The 21,924-nt window shown below is 34.8% G+C and overlaps 1 protein-coding gene across 1 annotated transcript in view; it reads right to left on the minus strand.

The window, feature by feature from the left end:
• Window positions 1–21,924, minus strand: part of SLIT2 (slit guidance ligand 2) — a 246,227-nt gene that overhangs the window by 101,340 nt on the left and 122,963 nt on the right. The gene's annotated exons all lie outside the window — the stretch shown is intronic.

Raw genomic sequence — 21,924 nt, forward strand, 5'->3', positions numbered from 1 at the left:
AAAAGATTCTGTCAGCAAACAATTCCAGCCATTACCATTCAATAAATGTTTCTGATCAAACTTACGTTATTACTTGAACTGATTTGCAATTGAAGAAAAATAAGTAGCAAAAAAACTCAAATTAGTTTATCTTTGTTGCACTATGTAGCTCCCTTTAAAAATAACAGTAATTATGCCAAACCTAAGTAGAAACATTACACAGTTTAACAAGGCAGGCCAAACTGATTTCATTTTTAACTGATTGATTTTAATTTTCAACTCATTCCAAACACATGACATGAAATCAAGCCGTTTGGAAGCCTTCAGAGACGCATCTACCTACAGAGAGTAAGAAATTAGATGAAGAAGCTTGCTTGAGCCTCTGAATGCAATTCAGAAGCAAATCATAAGTGTACAGGCTGTATTTTCACTAGAATTCTTTCTCAGGTCACAGAGCAGTTCTGTCGTGAATAGCTAGATTTTACTTTGCTGAAACCAAAACAGGAGCTTCACTCCACAACATCAAGCACTCCAAAGCATGCTCCACAAGCACTCCAATCCCTAACAGTCATGTTTTCAATATCTCGTATTTTAGAGACAATTTTTAGATAACCTTTTCTGGGAAATTTTAGGGGAAATATTGCAAAATGTGCACAGAAGTAAGACGTAGCTGAAATGAAATGAATAAGCAGGAATCATTCAGTTGATTAAATACAATCATGCTTTCGACAAAATCTTTCCCTAAAGTGTAATCTAGCATGAGCTCATATTTCCATTTATTAGAAATCACTCCTGGAGACTTCTTTCAAATTTATGAACTTAAAGAATTGTTTGAGGACTTTATAAAACTCCACATACCTGACTCCAGAAAAATTTACATCAATATAATACCTTTGAAAATAATTCCATGTACATTGTCAGCAAGTTTGTTTTATTGGAGGCATTTTCAGTTTATGGAAAACCACATTCCATACACTAAATCTTTCACACTTTGTGCATATAGTTGTACTCCTGTATCTTGCAAAGTATATTTAACCCAACTTAGCTATTATTAACAGTATGTGGAAAAAGGAGCATCTGTAAGCTATGATTTAATTTTCAGTCCACGTAGGTAATCCTGACATAGAATATGACTACATTGCTGACAATAAATTCAAATAATATAAATAAAAAGGCAGCCTTCAGCATATGTTACAGTGATGATTTAACAATTGACTTCCTTTAATTCTATCACAAATATAAATAGTAAACATCTATGTATATGGTTATATTTAATCGACTAAAACATTTTACCAATACATAAATTGGGTGTAAAGTGGTTTAAAATAGTGATTTCTATCATTATCAAGGACTAACTGATTATACAGATGTATGTATACATCCACGTAAACCACTGTCATATTCATAAATATATTCTGCTGTAGGTAATGGATAACGGTGCATTACACTATTTATGATGGTTAATTGATTATCATCATTCATCATTTTGTATAATTTTAAAAGTTGGAGATGAACAAAATTGAGACACCTGTGTAAATTATTTCAAAAATATGAATGGTCAGAATCACAGAATGGCTTGGGTTGAAAGAGACCTCAGAGATCAACCAGTTCCAACCCACTACCTTAGGCATGGCTTCCATCCACCAGATAAGGCTGCCCAAGGCCTCACCCAACCTGACCCTGAACGCCTCCAGACAGCCTGTGCCATGGCCTCATCACCCTCTCTGTGAAAAACCTGCCCATGACATTGAATCTAAATCTCTCCTTGTTTAGTAAAACCATTTCCCCTTGTTCATCACTAGCTATCTACATAAAAAGTTGATTTTCCTCCTGTTTATAATATCCCTTTAAATATGAGGGCTCCTCAGAGCCTTCTCTTCTCTTTCTTTCCGTAACTAAATACACATCTTAGCACAAGTGCAAATAAGTACCTGTCACAGCTATTAAACCCAGTTCCTCTGTAAACCATGCATTGAGATTGTACGCACATGTGAATGAAAGCCAGATGCATCTACAGCATCATTTTCACGCAGCACAGGGTCATGCAGACTAGTGTTCCCTACTGATTTTAGCAAATTTGAAATGTAAACTACTTAATTGAAAAGTTCCCAAACTTTCTGTGAAAGGCACTTTAAAAACACTTCTCTAGATGTCTCTAGACCTCACCCAACATTCTTCTCCAAGTCAGCCTAAGTCTTTTTCCAAGATAAATTATTTTTGCAATTCATCTGTTGGGTTGTGAAACGTTCTTAGAATTGTTTATGTAACAGAAGTTAAATCATTCCTTCATTGCAAAATTCTCTCTATATTAAAAAAAAAAACATTTTCAACACAAAAGCTATTCCTACTTATAATAGGAAAGTTCTTGGTAATTATTTATTGATTGCTTCGGGTTTTCATCTGCTCAGTTTAAAAAGGTTTTCTCACAAAAACTTTGAGATGTTTGGCTTAACCAAACATTTAGCTTTTTATTCTTGCATAAATTACATCTATGTTTCACAATGCATAACCATGAGTCAGTAACAAGTTGCTGTGTGGTCTTTTTAAGATGTTCTAACTCATTCCTTTGCAATTCTTAGACTGGTCACAAAAAACAAACAAACAAAACAAAAACAGAGCCACATGTGTCACAGATTGGCTTTTGGGAAATGGGGCAAAAAAACTATTTTGTAGATGAAACCGGACAATTTTGCAGATCATTCTGTTTCACTGACTTGACTTTGCAGACTATATTCTGCAATAACAAAAGGTGCAAATCTTCTTTTCAGCCCGTTAGATGTTTTCATGCACTAAGAACTGTGTAAACTCCATTTCCCATTTCAAAAAGAAGGACCATTTCAACACACGTGTACACCAAGAAACATTTATGTTGGTGCTTGATACTTGTAAATGAAAGATGCTCTATGAATTTAAACAAAATTGAAGCCATTAAACAACTGAACACACTACTTTTAGAAGAACAAATCTAAATTTCTGAAAGGATAGGCATGATCCTGTCTTCACATTTGAAATCAGCAATATGATCAAGATTTTATCCAAGAAATTATTCTTTATAGTTATAGCTGCCCGAGACTTCATTTAAAAAAAACAGCATAGTTATGAAACATCAGAACTTATTCAAAATGTTTTGTATAAAACTTGAGTGGAAGAGTCAAGGTTATCCTATAGAGTTTTTGAAAGAAAGCACGATGATATAATGACGTTGTACTGAATTCAACTTATGCAGATCCTAGTTGTCCTATGGACCTCTCCACTAAATTGTCAATGCTGTAAGTCATTTCTAGAGACATATATTCCAAATTATTAACTCTGAAGCTATTGACCCTTTCAAAAAATTACTGAGTCATAGCTTAGGGCTTCATGCTCATCATCTACTGGCTTGCCACAGAGTCCTCCATCACCCAGTCTTCAATGTGCTGACTCAATCATTTTTGAGCAAAAAATTTTTCAGTGCCAGAACAGTTTTATATAACTTCAGTATCTTTGAGTGCAAGACGTCCTCAAAAGCTATTCTGAGGATCGTTTCACCAAGGCAAGAGATGACATGAATATTGGAGAAACTGCCAGATTCTTGTACAAAAATCCACCTAGGCAGGTGAGGCTCTTGTCAGAGAGGATTTACATAAGTGCCTCTGCTGTTCTAGGCGTGATTGCACCATCCTCTTGGTACTGGCTGGTTTCTTTACAGTATCTCTTGATTGTGTATATCTAAAGCATTATTTTGAGCTGTAATATTCAGGCTACAACTTCATTTTCTCCAAGCTGCACTAAATGAGCATACAATGAGAATTTACAAAGAAATCTGAACATTTGCCCATATACTGATTCTTTGAAAAACTTGTGTACATTTTGATTTTTCCTCCAGAGGTCAGGTATATGTTTCTAAATTAGAGACTAAATGTGTTGCACATAAGTAAAATTACTTTTATTAACGTATCACTCAAACCAAATGATAAAAGCAGAGATACGTTATAATATGTCCAAGACCAGTGACGAAGTAAGCTCTGGAATTATCATGCTTGCATAACATATAATTACCTTTTAAACAAACCAGGCCAGGCAATTTATATACAATGCATATGGATAATTATACATGCCTCATCTTTTAAACCAATTTCAAAGATAAAGGATTTAAATGTGGTATTTTCAATGATACAACAGTAGAAATTGACTAGTTTGAAATTATGCCTCAAAGATTGTAGATTTCTGTTTTTCATAAACTGATGAAACAGGAAAAAAATGTAAAAATAAAAATTAAAATAGTAAGCCTCTTAACTCCACCTCTCAAATAATCATTTTCATTTTACGTATTCAGTTGATTACTTTTTTTCTACAGAATACATTAGTAAACATGATGCATAATGCTTTGTGGAAATAGCAGAAAGACCTTGCCAAAACCTTGTTTCTATTGAAACCTTCCTAAGAAACAGGATGAAACCGGTATATTTCTATTTATCATATTTTCTGGTTAGTAGGTAGAAGTATATCACAAAAAATAAAAAATAAACTAAAAACCTCCTAACATTTTAAGTTCCTAACAGTATTGGTATGAATTTCTCTCACACACAAATCAATTCTTACAGAAAAACTGGAAAACTTACGTATGCTATTGTTTCTTTATCAGAGGGTAAAACCCTCAGATAACCTGATATTAATGAGCCTGATAGAGTGCTTCAGCTCTTAAAAAATGCAGAGAGTACTGCATTGCAGCTATTTTATTACTCACCATATATGGCTCCCAGTTGAATATTCCATTCAACCTTAAAAGGAGTGCTAAATTTTTAATTATATAAATTGAAACACCACACATAATATCTATATCATACACTGTTAAGAGATCACAGTTTTCTTGTGCGGCTAAAACTATGTGTTTGTTCTAAAACAATAAATCTTCTGAAGATGCAAACCTGCTTGTAAATTTAATTACTTGTAATTTTATTTTCCTCTATAGTTTAACCTCCCTCAGTGTCTGACCAGGCATATCATAAATCTATACTGCCATTCCCCACTTTGTAAAATACTGAGTACTAGGAATGAATGATGTGTCCTGATTTTTAAAGGAAAAGGCAGAAATATCAAATCAAACAAAGTACTGAATACTGAATCAGTGTACTTATGTCAGTTCATAAAAACAATTCAGAAGGTGACTATTCATGTTCAGGGTCCTGAATAATTATATAAATACTTCTGAAATTAATAAAGTAAACCTTGCTTGGTATTTTTCGCACCAGAAAACAATACATTCAACAAGAGTTAACCATATTCTGCACAAAACCCCACATGCCCACATAAAGCAAGACATTGCAGATAATGAGACTACAGTTATTATCTAAAGAAAGAAGCGAGACAAACATTTCAGTAAAACTATTTGACTAAAAATCAAATTTATGAGCTTGGATGTGGGACAAGATGCTCACTGATGAGTATTTTTAGGATGATCACTGAGATAGATACCTACGAGGCCCTGCACACGTCCCAACATTCTTCTCCAGTAAGTGTGCTTACCGGGGCATCTCATCTGACATGACATACTCCAGTGCAAGGCCAGCTTTGCACCAGCCCTTATTTATTCCCCCAACTTTGATGTTAGGGAGAGTGGAGTACTCAGCCTCACAGGAAGGCAGCAGCAGGGAAACCTAAGCTCCTGGAAGAAGACAAAAACATGCTGCAATATGGCAGCGTAGTGGAAATGAGCCACAGCTAGAAGTTTCAACTGTGTCTTGAGAAATGGATGCAGAGATTATTTTTTATTATCACTAAACTTTGGAAAAACTCTCAGATCCAAAATAATGTTATTTTGAGGGTTTTGAGAGAATGCTGACAGCAGCTTCCATTTGCAAAAGTTGTTATGGCAGTGGGTTTCCCAGTGTGAAGAGGACAAAATCGCAAAGTAACTTTTTCTGTCCTGGTGGATTCCTGATTTGGGTTTCACTCCTAAAATGCCAGACAGGTTTTCATTTTCTGAATTTGAAATAGAAATATATATTTCAATTCCATATTATCTGGAAAAGATTGTGCTATAATGGAAAGCTTTTGATCAAATTTCTAGTTTGCTCACGAATCTTCATTAATTGTCACACTATCAGGAAAACTATATTCTATAGCTGTAAAGTTCCATCATGACAAGGACTTCAATCTAAGAACTCTTCTGGATGCTACAGAAGCATGCTTTGGCAACCTGTACTTTTATTATTAGGATAACGTATATAAGCTGGAAAATTATTTTCAGAACTTCATAGTGGCAATCAAACCAATGTGAAAAGCATCCAGCAACAGAGGTGCTGCTGAAATATAGCGTTATGGTCTAAGTGCAAGGAGAGCATAACAGAGAGACGATTCTACAAATAACAGCTCAGTTGAACTGAACCTAATAAAGCCTGGAAATCAAATTTCCATCATGGCAGAAATGTACCACATTATAGCAAGAGCCTACTAAACAAACATGAATGTTTTGATCTATAACTCAATGCTTTTCTTTTTATCTCACATTCAGCAAACATATTACTGTATTCAAACAAGTAAGTACCTTTCCTATCAGCCAAATGAGGCTTATCCAGTTAATTGTTACGATACTGACATATGTTTGGCTTTATGGAGTTGCACTATTACAAATTGCAGTACTGCATCACTTATTTATGAAGATAATCTTATACTCAAATAGGTTTTCATGTCCTTTTATCAAAGCCTAGCTTTTTGGCAGGCCTACAAATCAACAAAACAAACAGAATAAAGAAATATTTTAAAACCATATGCTTAACAATTATTCTAATATCTGGTCCTTAAAATACAAAACAGAAAAACTAACAAAACAAAACAAAAATCCTACATTATTGTTTTATTCTCCAACTATGAAATAAAATATTTAATATCCTGTTTACCTAAATGATTCTTCTTCTACTCTTCAGTAAAGCATCCAGTGCAAATATTTGCCTTGTTAATGAAGATGCAAGTGATACCACACTATCAACAGCGGCCAATATTTATCTCTTTGTGATGATTAAAATCCTGAATTATAAATTCCAGCATTAGTTCCATAGATCATTACCTCTAGTCATATCACTCCCACCTGCTTCCAGTAAGAGAAACAAAATTTTGTATCTGAGAAAGGTACTATTAACTTTCTTTTACAGATAGAGAAATCAAACTAGTGTGTTATCATTATGTATCAGTGCCATGCTGAGGAGCACAAAGCAGATGAGAAGAGTTTAGATGACAGAATTGCAGGTTCTCTTTGCATTTTGCACTGATTTCTATTTGCTCTATAGAATCCCTGAAGACTTATATGTTGTAAACAGTAGGGACACTCTATTCACACACAAAAGCAGAGTCACTTCCTGTGCCAGGGTGAGCTACAACACCAAACTGAATATTTCATACTGCACAACATAGAGCAATCACCACTGTAATATGGGCAGACTGATTTGAGTCACTACAATTCTCATGATAAGGAATGAGTATGCTGTTTTTTCTAAGAATATACAGATTAAACCTCCCTGCTTATTTTTATATCTATTATTTTCTGTTATACATTGATAAATCTATATTCAATTGTAGATTTATCAATGTAGATCTTATTATAGCTATTACTATACGGTTATTTGTATTAATTAAACAGCAGGTATTTTCATCCATTTTATCTACCTATTTATTAAACATAGACACAAGACATTCATTCACATATGAAGACATTCATATACCTAAAGATGGATAAAAATTACTGTACTACAATAGAAATATTGATAGCCTGCTAATCTCCAGTTTATAAGCAACTTCTACCTTATTTTTTAGGTTAAGTCATCAGAAATTGAAATGATGACAAATAATGCTATACTGTTTTTGTTTGAGAGGCAGACTGACTCCACATACCTATGCAATATACTGACTTGTTCATAACTTTGAGTATTACTAATTAGTCATTTCTTCACAAAGAAAATAGCATAGAATGCAATTATCAGTCCTTACTTCTTAGTAGGATCACATTTTGGCTTTGGAATAGACAAAATCCTTCTGTTGGCATGGAAGTCAATCTATGGGCCACAGAATCAATCCTACTCCACAGTGTCTCCAAAAGCACACTTAAATCAATTTGTATACTCTGGTATCATTTGAAAATAATTGCTTCAGGAGAGTTGCCATTTATTCTCCATTGTGCTAGAGTGTCCTAGTGTGACAAATGCTCATTGTGAAATAAAATAGGAGTATTAGGGCCACACATGTATTTCAGTGGAGTCTTAGAAATTATTTTTGAAAAGGCAAGTAGTTTTTATTAGTCTGCTCCCCTAAATTAATATGTAATTCTGTTTAAGACTTTTAAAAAAAGTAATAGAAATAATTACATGTTGCAGTTCTTAAAGAGGAATGGACCACCCACGATTTCAAAAGGAGAAAATTCTAATGCTACTTCAAATTTGGCTTCTGATAGAAGGTCCTACAAAGAAAAACTTGAAGTCCTTTAAAAACATCACCATTAAAAAAAAAACAAAAAACAGAGAGAGAGAAAAAAGGATAGGGAAATGGAAAGGGAAATTCACAGATTCTCCATAACTGACAAACTCTTAAACTGGTCAAGCTGAAGGAAGATACTGTTCCTCGTTTTGCATTTCTTAAAAAAAAAATGCAAGCCCAGCTCCCTTACTGGTGTCCGAGACAGCAGCACAGCTGTGTAGTGTGAGAGTACTGTTTACCAACAACCCCACCTGCAGTTCTAAAAGTCAGAATGAGACATAAATTTAGATACACTGAAGTATATCTTGCATTTAATACTTCAAAAATTCTGGTTTATTATAGACAATAACTTCTAAGGCATACATCCTTCAGCAGCATACACGTTGCTCATGCATTTTTTCCCTTGTTTTTACATATCCAGGTTGAAACTAAAGGCAAAATAGAAAATTACGTTAGCTCTTATGTGCTATTACTTCACAAAGGGTCACAAAAGATAATTTCTTTGCAAGAAAAGAGTGAAGGTTCTGCTATTTTAATTTCATCAGCCTGTGATAGGAGATTCAATGATTAATTTTTAATATAATATCTCACTTAGCAGACTTGAAAAGACATTACAAGTTAAGGATTCAGAATGGATAAAGCAAAATACTGCCAGGTAAAATTCACTTCTGGGAAGTGACAAACTCACCATAGGCATAGCTGAAATATCCATTTGGCTTGGTTTAGGTAATTGCTCCCATTAAGAATAGATGAGATGGCACACTTGCCTTTCCAAAAGACTTCTTCAATAGCGTCTGAAAAATCTATCACTACTGTTTTCTGTAACAAAACTTCTTTTTAGCAGGAGTTTGCAGCAGTCAGTGTGTCTTTAATATTTAATTTTATTTCTCCTGCTTTGGAACTGAAAGTGTAAGCACTGTTAGGAACTGATTGAAAGATTGTCTGGTATGTTGTCTTGTTTCACTCCACCATCTATAGCCCTGTGAATTCTCTTCTGAAATACCACTCAGTGAACCATGGCAATTCCTCTCTTTGTTCAAAGTGAGCAGAGCAAATTCCTGATACAGCACCATTACTCATTGCTGCTATTGCAATACAGGTAAGTAATAATTACATCCCTAGATACAGGCGTTTTTCTCCAAGTATAGGCCCATATTGTTAAGTCCAAATGTTTCCTAACAGAAAAACTAACCTTGAACACTTTGTCAAGGGGCAGCCAAATCTTTGAGAGTAAGCTAGAAGGATCTTGCAGTTTATTAATGTTGAATGGCACTGTGCTCACTCTTCCTTCACCTGAATTGAACAATACAATTTTAGGATTGTCTCTAGAGACAGGCTGATTGCTTAACAAGACAGATTTATTGCAGTCTTAGCTTCATACAATATATGTGCATTCACACATATTCAGGCTTTGATGCTGTTGCCCATCACTGCCAACAAGTAAAATAAAAACAGAAAGAAGGGGGGGGGGAAAGCAAATTATAAAAGGATTACCATGGATGATTAAAGAAAATGGCAACAGCTAAGCTAATCATAATTACAGCTTATCAAGATGACCAGTATTATATCGTCTTCCAGTACTTCAACCATCTGCTTATACCCATCTGTCATTTTTGATATTGTAAAATTTTTTAAACTCTTTTACTTATTTTTTTTCTGTGTTTGCACAATGCCTAGTGTAGTTGGGTTTCTGGCCCAAGAACTTGTACTGTCATCTAAACAAAACAATGGAAAGCATGTGTGCCCATATCATACTCCAGTTCATTGATAATAAATATGAAATAGTAAGAACAAGTTCCATTATTATGTTGAGTAAACTGATTTTTTTTAGATAAATAAAGAATATTAATTTTTTTATGTTATTTTTTGCTTGTTATATTTACTTTGTGTCCACAAGCTTATTTAGACAATTTAATTAGAAGTTCCTAGGAGAAAATGAAACAGTAATTATTGGGAAAAATAAGGGCAGTTACTGATATGAATATTCCAATATTCTGGAACTAAAACTTTCCATTCACCAAGATTAAAAGAATTCATAATTCTAGTTGAGCATCACAGAATTCACAAATCTCCCTGCATTCCAGTTTATGTTCAGAGCTTCAAGTTTTCCAACCTCTTGAGTCCACCTCATATTTTGATAGCTTTTTCAAATCACTTTCAGTGAATTTTTTTCACTCTTTTTCCTCAGTGATACGCAGAGAATAAGAATTTTGAGAGATGGGCTTTTTTTTTTAATTGAAAAAGGAACTGAGAATATGATAGAGACACCACAATTCATACTATCTCCATACAAGGACCATTCAGAATTAAAAATCTTTTTTACAATGGTAAACATCATATATAAGCAATTAAAAAAACCCCAAACCCTGGCAATTCCAGAATGAACCAATCACAACCAATTTCTAATTAAATAACAATCTAAAAAAGACAATTTCAGACAAAATTCTGCGTCAGAGTGCTCCCACATGTAAGAATCCCATTGCAGATTATAACGCTGTCTGCATGCTGTTGTCACAACAGTGGCACATACGTTACTTTTAAACATTCTAGGAAAATTCATCTATTAAATAATCCATGTAAAATTTAATTTAATGCTATTTGAAAAAAATCTTAAATTGTATTTCTCCCTCTACCACATTTATCTGTTTTTCCCCTCAAGGTCAGCTGCTTTCACTAGTGGTAGTTTTCATTAAGACATTCATGCTTAAAATCCATAGAGCTCAGAAATTTTTGTTCCAGGATTGCACTTTTCTACAGAAGCCATCACAGAGTGACTGTACTTAAGTGTAACTTTAAAATCTAATCTCTCGTCCTTCCTTCGTATTTTTTCCACTGTCATTGGGCTTTCCAGTCTTTCTTCTGAATCAATTCCATGTCAAATTCTTTCCCTTCAACCATATTTCCAGCTCCTTTGAAGTTGCTGTTGGAGCTCCTGCTCAAGTAAATATCCAGAAAATCTTCCTGAGAAGCCTTAGTAATTAGGAGAAATGGGAGGGGAAAATGGTTTATGTGTCTGGTGGGTGGGAATCTTTTTGTTGTACCTTTTCTTTTTAAAATTTTCTTGAAGAAGGCAGATTTATCTTTGCCTTTTGTGGGTAGAAGGCAGTTGGATGAGGTGAATATCCTTTAAGCTATTGCAATCAAATGAGAGCACAGCATAATGAGGATGATGATGGATAATATTGATGCTGCCATTCACAGGCAATTATACACTGTTGGTAGTTTAATATAATACTTCAAGATAGAGAGGTCTAGGTAACCGTACAGAGATCAAAGAGAGTGATGGCACTGGAAATAAACATCTCAACTGAATGTGGCCTAATTTTGAAATATATCACAAAATACTTAAAGACTTTCACTTGATCGCATTTTATTTAATTTTTTACAAATTGAGTTTCAAGAAATAAACCTAAATTTTGAAACAGATGATATTGTATTGATGTCAATTATGGCTATTAAGAGAACATTACTATATTACACAAGTAGGCTTTCTGCGAAAGCAGTCTGTGCAAATCCATTTGTACCTCTAAAGAATTCAGCAAGAGTTTTGCCAGCCACAAAATCCTAAGATATGCATCATGCAACTGCAGGTATCTGCATTCACTCCTCTAGCTGAGAAAGAACAGATCTCTTCTGAGAAGAGGGCCAGCTCAGAACTTTGAGGTGATTGAATTTAAATTATATTTACACAGATAGATGAGAAGGTGTAAGGATTTGATTCCATACTGGCCCTACTGCATTAGCTATCTATTCCCATATGCATATTTGCTCTTATGCTTATTCTTCTGTTTCAGTTCATATTACAGTATAGTGTTTTACAGACCTGAAGCTTCCAACATCTGTACCAAAGGTCCCAGAAATTGATTTAGAAGCTGAAATACAAGCTTATCCAATCCTGCTTCTACACAAGGCTATATATCTCTGTTGGAAGACTGACACATGGTCTCCATATGCATTGGCGATAATACAAGCCTGCCAGGCACAGATGTACTTACAGCTCCAGAGAGATGCAATCTAATGATGGATAGGAATAACCCAATCATGCTAACATTTGTATTTGCAAACCATACCTAGTACTACAGACAATATGTCTACCTTTATCTGCCACATTTCTTCAAAGATATCAAGATATTCTGAAGATATGACAAGCGAATGATTAAACTTAATGGTATCTAAGGTAGAAAGACATCTTACTGAAGAACAACGTAATAGTTGGAAGTTTTAAAAATTAATTGCTCTTCTGGCAAACCCAAAGAAAATTAAATTAAATTAGATACTGGAACTTTTTCATTAGAAGCCTCTGGCAAAATAAAGTTAATAGATTGAAAGCTTTCTGCAATTAAAAGTGACAGGTGCATTGCCTTCTCTAAGCTTTTAAATCACATCTGTCAAAAGGCCTCCTAAAATGCATTTTTTAAACCTTTTTCCAATCTACTCAACTTCTTTGAATCAAAATACTGTAGAATAATTGAAGATATATCATTTAAAAAAGTTAGAGCTTTATGGCAGTAAAGAGATAAATTTTCTATAAAGTTATACATCTAACATATTTAGGAAAATGTATTAAATCACATGGAGTAACCTTGTGATTCATTCTCTTAATTTATCAGCATGATTTTGTGCTTTAATTCTTATCCTATGCATGAGAAATATACAACTTGATTTCCATAATTTAACACAAAGACATAAATACAGGTCAATCACAAGGTAGTTTCTGAATTAGCTATTCTTCCAACTTTTCAAGATAGAAAACTGTCTGTCTTGAAAACAGACAGAAAAGTTTAACAGGTTCAGCTTCTGCTGTGCTGCTTTAAGAGTGAAAACACTGTTTCAGTGAAAAGACATTCCAACAGTGTGAGCAAAATGGAATATATTTCACATCTGCCCACACATATCAGACCCAGTCCTTTAACTCTCATTCTTGACTAGCAAAAGCAGAGAGAGCATTTACATAACACTGTGATATCTTTTGACCTAAACATAACAACAAACTAACCAACTTTTTTGTTTTGTTTTGTTTTGTTTTGTTTGGGGTTTTACTAATCAATAATCATAAATCCAATAGATTAGAATTATAGAACATCTACGGGAATTCTTGTCATTCTCATCAATTCTGAGACAAATAAAAGCATTAGTCTTCAAAGCTCTTAATTAACAACTAAATGAAAATCTAATATATTCTTCTAAGATGTCACAATATGAAGTTTATAGGTTACGGTACAACACCTTTGGAAATGAAGGTTGAAAAATTATGCTAACCCATTCAAATGTAGCTCTCAGACTGAGAACATAGAAATAATCTCATTCCAATTTGGGAAAGCAACAAAGCAGCTACAATTTAAAATATGTGCTTAAATCCCATTGTAACAACTCACATGCTTCATGTTAAACATGTGATCAGACATGTTTTTGAATCTACTTACTACTTACTGAAAAATAGTACTGAACACATTTGAAATTATTGGTTTCCTTTACTGAAGGATATATGAAAAACAAAACCAAACCAAACCTTCCTGAGTTATAATGAATGAACAAGAAAATAAGACAATAGCTTGCCATTCTGTATTTACTTTATAAATTTTCTTACCCTGAAAGGAATTATTATATTCCACGCTGTGATACAACAAATAAGATTGAAGGAAACTGGATCATGTCTAAGTCATTATAAAAATTCTTTTATATTTAATAAAGCAGTTAAAGTTTTCTAGTTCTTTTTTTTTTTTCTTTGTAGAACTGGGGTTGGAACTTGTCAAGTTCTCAGATACTTCCTATTAAAAAATAAGATTTTCATTCAAAATTTGCAAATTCCTTACACACTTCTCTTTAGCACTACTAGTGACAATGTGATTTTTTTCAATAATATCTCCTCCAGGTCAAGCCCAAGCAGAGGAAAGTTTCAGCACTGGAAGACCAATATTTTGAGAGAAATAATATACTCAAAATGTACAAAATAACAGGAATTGTGATACCAAGGACATCATAGTATGTGGCAGGCTTTCTGGGAAGAATGAAAAGAAAAATCATTTAAAAGCAAACTAGAAGAACTAAGGATCTATCTCTGATTTACAAGTGTTGGATTGCAGTGGTACTGATGCCTCAGATACCTTTTCAAATTCCAGTGGTATTCAAGGAAATCTTTACATTAAATTTTGTGAGATAAGAATAGAATATTTATTTCCAAAGATGCCATTTTCCTTTTTACTTATATATAAACAAACAAAAACAAACAAAAAAACAAAAGAACTAAAAATACAATTAGGAAAAAAAACAAGGAGTCACGAGGATATATCTGTTTTGCTCCAGATTCAAAAGTATTCAAATATTTTCCCTTAGCAATTTTAACTAGACTGTGGGTGAGAATGACAGGTCTGCAATCCATGAAAACAAAAAGATTAAATTCAGCATTCAGTAGGGATACAAAATATCCGAGTCTTGGATTTGCAGAATACTTTTTTTCTTTTTTTTGCAGTCTCTTCTTTTGCATCTCCTTTTGTCCTCTGTTAACGATCTTCAACATTTATAAATATTGAAAATATGCCAAATTTTCCTCTTTGGTATCATGTATTACATAAAATTTTGAATGGAAAATATGTTCAAAAGTGTTTTGAAGAGTCTACTAATTGAACAGTCTAACCAAACAAACACAAATAATCAGACAAAAATACTACACAAACACTTGAAAAGAAATATTAGACCACTCTTTCTAAATGCTCTAGGCCACAGTTCAAAATAGCATAGCCAAAAATAAACTCTGAGTGTGTGATTTATATTGATTTTATTCAAGTGTTAACACTATGCTTAAAACTAAATGCTAAGAGATACTGTTTATATTTACGTATTCCCCTAAATTTCTCTTCTGACACTTTTGTCTGACCCAGCAGAAATTTCATTCTATAAACATGCATTTTATAATACTGGTTAACATCTCTTTTTATACAGAAGAGTTTTACACGAACTTGGATACTTAGATTCATTTATGCTTGTGGTAGGTTTTTTGTTTGATTATTTTGTTTGTTTTGTTGTGGATTTCTTTTACTTAAGGGCACATTTGACTTCCACTGTGGAATTATTCTCCACACATGTACATATAGGTGGTACGACTGCTGGCCTGAAGAACCACAAAATATCTTACAGAGTTTTTTTTCCACAGTATTTTCACCATTCATGATTTCCTTCTCAATTCATGCAGTAATAAGCAATATTGAAGGAAGATTCCTGGTTGAGGCAGAGATGACATCTTCATTTGCAGCTGAACAGGGAATTACAGAAAAAGTATTTAAACAGTGAAGGGGAACTGCAAGACTTTTTATCAAATAAAAATAGGATAAAACTCTGCAAAAAATGCATTTTTTGGCAAAAATCACAACAGCTAGGATTATAATATAAGGATTTGTATTGCAAACAGCTATGTGCATTTATGAGCAGATAAAGATTATAGTAATACATCTCTATGAGGAAATAAAAGTGAGCCTAATCTTAGATTAGATTAGGAATCTAATCTTCATGAGAAATAAGATATAGTTATTTAAAATGAATGACAGATTGATGTAATGTAATATTCTGTCTTGTATACAATGCAAACTCCTGTTCTACCTATAAAGTATTTAAAACTAACGAGCTTGCACAAAAAACAACAGATTGAAAGGAGATTTTCGTTAAAAGAAAACAGAAAACCTCAGCAGACATCTCTGACTTCGTGTTGAATTTTGGTTCTACAACTCACGGGCATTCTTTGCTTTGCTTTCCTAACTAGTTCCCCTCTGGATTAACCTCTCCTCACCTCTGGCTGCACACACACTGCAAGCTGACTTCCAGGGAGCTGCCGGACAGTTCATTAGAGCAGCTCCTGCTGTTTCTTCCACTGAAGAGGAGGCACCTCTAAGTCACCACACAGGCAAGCCCAGGCCGACATGGCTCCTAACAACTTCTGGCAGCTTTGATCTGGCTGCTGGTTCATACGAGTTTCACAGACAAAAAAACATAATAGGGGCAGGAACTTTGAAGTATTTCCTGCTGCTTCTTCAGAAAGCAAGTATCATTGCTTGGTAATTCACACGGTGTACTGGTACCAGTGAGGGGGGATGGTGCAGGGATACGTTGTGGGGCTTTTTCCGTGCGTCACATCTTAAAGCAAAAGATGGATCACTTTAATCCATTGCTAGAAAGTACATGATTAAAATAACTCTACCAGATATTGAAACATAATATGAAACACAAAATAACTTTTCTGATTCAACACTTAGTTGCCTGCCTCTTCCTGAGCATGCAATTTACAGCAAGGCCTTGCTTCATGGCACATCTGGAGGCTGCTCGCTTCAGAAGAACATACAAGTGCATTTCAGTAGTCACAACAGAGTTCTTAGTGCCCAGACACACATCCGATTGCTCAGCTAAGTCTCTTTCCTCAACATCTCTGGTGGCCATGCTAAAGAAGTCAACAGCACAGCAGTGAATGAATGCTCCAGGAGCCTTTCATAATAATCCAGTTGACTGAGGCCCTATTTGAGAGGCCTTACCTCATTTCCCACACATTTTCTGACCCATTTTGTCTGCCTTTTCTCAGAGGGGTTTTGCCTGTTACATTGTGGGCTAAGCAGTAAACTAATTATCTTGTTCAAATCCCTTCGCAACGCCTCTAATCCCTTTAGTTATAAGAATGTGTGAATACTGATTGCACAACTTAGAAAAGAGGGAAAAATAAAAAGAAACAGAGACAGAGCGAAAAAGCCAAAAGGCATGATCCAGGAGGATCTGCTAGCCACTTCAGCCTCTTGAGACTTGACTCAGGACTCTTGTCCTTCAAAAGACAAAACAGTAAATGGGACAGTTTTTAAGTTCTGCACTTCCATCTCCCATTTGTCTGCCGTATCTGCCCCCAAGCCACTATTTTATTCAAGGAAGCTCTGAGCCCTTTGCTCACAGCAGAACTTGCTGACCCTTGACTCCAGTTAACTGTTACATTTTCTCTCTCTCTGCTTTCATAATGAACATTTTAATGAAGGGGATGACAATATTACAATGTGTCAAAGAAGCTATATGAAGTACAGGAAATGAACGTATGTTAGCATAGACATCTATAGGCCCTATGAGTCTTATTTCTTTTCATCAAAGAAGCCTTACAAGTCTTATTAAAGAGCCTCTCACCCTCTCCCTCGGCTGAAGACACCAGAGCGGTTGCCTCCTGCTGTCCAGGACTGAGTGAACTTTAATCACTTTTCCTATTTTGTTCACACTGGGGAAGGAGCCAGGCTTCAGTGAAAAGCCTGCAGTCACAGTCGATGTTAAAGAGCATGAAATTTATCTGACTTCCATAAAAGATGAGTTCTGCCCTTCCATTCCTGCTTTTGCTAAGCTGGCTGCTCCGGGGACAGCCATTCTCTTCCCCAAAAACAAATATTTGCTTTTAGCGTGGATGGATGCTGCTGCCTAGGAGCGCCTTTTCCCTTGCTTTTTAAACTGTAAACATAGTTGTTTCACCTACAAAGAACACTTGTGGTCTTGGGAAAGAAATTTAACTTTATCATTTAGACATGCTGTTTTGCAAATGAAGGTTTTAAAAATGCAAACAGTTCCTGTTTTACATGAGTAATAAGCTCTGGCTAATTGGTTGCCATAGAAGCAAATTCACCAGTATTCTCAGAGAGCAACAGAGATTTACCTTTTCCTTCTTTCCTTTCTCTCACTGCAGAGATGTTGTTATCAATAAAGACCTAACTATTAGGATAGAAAAATATAAACTTTTCTTTCTTACATACAAATATTGAGAAATAACTTATTTGATGAAGATTGAACTACATTGTATCATTATACAGCATTACAGTATTCAGTTTATAAACCTTAACATATGGAGTTAGTTCAACAGTCTTTGGAAATCCTATTCTCATTATTTGTACAATGGTTACTTCCATTATGTGAGACAATAAACAGCACATTACCACTGAAGTTGCAAGTACTAAAGGTCAGCATGTTATGAATGAGTATTTTTTCAACAACTAAGAATGCACGCCTTTAGAAATGGTATCAATTCTCTATAATTTCATTGCTCACATATTTCAAATACAGCAGAGAAATGGAATATAAAGAACCCAAAACCAACTCTGGAAACAAATAATCTCCAAAACTTATTCATATAAAAAACTGAAATAAGTGAAAAAAGTGTATCAATGAACTGGATAATGAAAAGACTGTTAAACTGGAATGAAAAGTGGTACTTATTCACTGACCATCCGCTCTGCATGCCATAACCCAGTCTAATCCCCAATTGATACTGACAACTGCAATGACAAGGGCTAAATTGGAACCATAAGTGGAAGTAATGATAGACTGCCACTTCAGTATGTCAGCAATTTCCAGATTAAAATTAATACCACACAAATGTTCTTCTGTAAAGCAGAGACTTCTCAAAGCAAGAGAAGCACTTGCTCAATAACCATGCTTCCCAAAAATGTGCCACAGACCCCGAGAGCATTGCCCGATGCCCAGCAAAGTTCATCCGTCCATCAGCAGGAACGAGATGAAGAGGGGAAAACTGTTTATGCTGTACTTCTACTTGTGACCACCTAGGGGCACTCAGCGTCCTAGAAATGCAGAGCAGAACTTAGCCTGCACCGCTGTGAAGTAGAGCACAAAACATATTCTCTGACAAGCATCCTGCCTTATACTCCACTTGAACAACAATGATGAGTATTGTTTATTGATACTCGATTACTGGCAGATAACCAACCAGACACCCTTGTTCCCTACAAATGCTTCTGAAGAGCTCTTTTTCTGATTAAGGCTTTAATATACCATGAAGATTTTCAACCAATAGAAGAAAATATAGAGACCATATTGCTTGAGAAAGTGATTTCACATTATAAGTCTGCACTTACAAGCAGTAAAGCAACTACAAACTGCATGGAAAGCTATCTCAAGGGGATTTTCTTAATTATAATTCACTACAGCTTTGAAAAGAACATGGCCAAAATGGAAACGAGTATAAAACTGAGCAAGCAGCACAAGGTCAAGAGAATGGCAACTTTTTCTTCTTCACATACATTCTTCTCTTTCAAATTCGTCTTTTAGATACACAAATGTAGACAAAACACAACTGTATTCCTATGTTTCAGGATTCTCTAACTTCTTTCAAAAGAAAAAACTCAGTGTAGTTAGTCCAATTTTTTTTTTCTCAAAAAAGAGTAAATGTGTTCATCAAAGCAATTAGCAAATATATACTTTTACACTGAAGCAAATGGTTCATGAATGCCTAACTGCAGCAGGCTACTACTAGCCAATCATATCTGATGTTTTACAGTCAAGTTTTATACTATGAATATTCTGACTTTTTGCCACTTTTTTTTTTTTTCCAAACAGGGTTCACTTAACAAGCAGAATGCAGACCTGCTGCTTTCCCTTGTGGCCAACTTCACTTGTTCAAAATCTTTGAGAATCTTGGAACACAGCAATAGTTCTTAAAGGAACTTTGGCCTGCAGCTGTTATTAACTAGCTTTGGCCGTATGGACCTTCGTTGACAAGCACCTCATGTAGAGAGGTTAAAAAATTGCTACCATATGCTTCCAGATTTTTTAACTTACGATGTAAAGGCTTGAAAAGAAGAAGAAAAAAAAAAACAAAAAAACCCTTTTACTACTTTAAAAGTACAAAACAATTTACACATGAACCAACACTTCTTTCTATCCTACACTGCCTTACAGTTATGAAATATATATTTCATTTTTACAATGGTACTGTAGACTTACAAAGTCAGGAGCTGATTTCAGTGAAAGGAATGACTGGTTATATGTATAAAGATTTCAACAGGCTTTATTACTGGACACAAATTAAAAACCACCACACTGTTAAAACCAGCATTAAGTAAAAATAAAAATCTGTGCCATGAGAACATTTCTATTGCACAGAAAAGCATTCTGTTCTTAATGAAAGCTAAGTCTAAAGCTGCTTATTACACTTCTTCTTTGACCTTATGTGCATACACATTATGTTTGCAGTATGTGCTCCAGCTCAGATCCAAAGGAGGATCTGTATGCCCACGAACTTATCCCTTTCTTCTAGATGTATCAGCTGGTTTACTGACAGGTATTACCTCTCTGGACAAGCACAGCCTCAACACATGCCTAATGCTTTCCAGAGAACATTTCTTTGTTACTCACTGAAGTACTTGTACCAGTTCTTGTACCATATGCAGTCTGAAACCTACTCAGTATTATTAACCTTGTTGAAATTAAGAAAAATAGTTGTCTGCTGAATGCTTTCGTATCTCTTTTCTATAGATCCCTATGTGACTTTTAAAAAAATATCTTAATGGTGTTCTGTGAATATTTTAGTGACTCTCCATTCAGCATAAATTAGAAATGAATTCACAGATTTCAGATTTTACAGCTACTTGTCAATGGTTTACGGGCTGGTTCGGCCCGGTTCCGTGACTAGCAAGGTGGAGGAATCCGCGGATCCGCACCTCCGGAAAAGGGAACAAGGAACCCCAAAATAATTGAAAACAGCGGCAATGATCTGAGGTGAAACAAACTAATTTGCTAAATATAATATCAGCAAAATATAATGAGAGAGAGAGTGTGTCCGAAAAGTGGATAGCCTCACCACAACGCTGAGGTGAGAAGTGCAGTCCAGTTGAGCCGATGAAGAAAAAGCAGATGGAGAAGAGCAGACGGAGAAGCGCAGATGAAGAAGAGAACATCAGGTGACCTTGCCAGGACTTACATCTCCTCGCTGACCGCAAAGCTCCCTGGGGAATGTAGTTCTTCCCCTCCAGACAGGCACCCAGAACTTGAGCATCAGCAGTCAAACCCCCAGTGTATTACATGATGTTATGATGTGGAATATCGATAACCAAAAATCATAAAACCATGACACTACTGCATCTATTTCTAGAAGAAACAGATTAGAAACAGCTACTAGAAGAATATTGTTAAATAACAGTGAAAGTTTAGATTTTAAGTTGAAACTGTCAGTGGGAAAAAATGCCTATCCAGATTAAAAAAAATATCAAGTAACAATCACCACAAGAAAGAAAGTTTTCTCATTCAGGTTGTGGCCAAATATTCTAAGCAGTAATAAAAAATAAACTAAAAGTACATTTACAGGTCCTAGTGAATGACAAGAAAAACCCGGGAGACTTAATTTCTTTTCTACCATAATGAGAGTTAAATATGCTCATTTAAATCCAGGCTGCTTTTCCCAAAATCCAGAGATATCCTGTGTGGCTGATAACAGAATTTGCATTAGTAATACTATTAGAGTTACCAAGACTTATATATAGACAACTGGGCAGAAATGCAGCATTTCTGTACAACCCAAGTAAATGTAGATCTAAAAGGAACGTAGCCACCGAAGGATAATTTGCTACCTGTCTCAAGTAACTGTGAAATTTCATTATAAAGTTATCTAAATATTATACATATTTAATACCTTAAAAATAAGTAATAATAATAAAAAAGTATTCCTCTGGTAAATTACATCTATATAGCATAATTATTTTGTTTTAT

Source organism: Meleagris gallopavo, chromosome 4, assembly GCF_000146605.3.
Source record: "Meleagris gallopavo isolate NT-WF06-2002-E0010 breed Aviagen turkey brand Nicholas breeding stock chromosome 4, Turkey_5.1, whole genome shotgun sequence".
Lineage (NCBI taxonomy): Eukaryota > Metazoa > Chordata > Aves > Galliformes > Phasianidae > Meleagris > Meleagris gallopavo.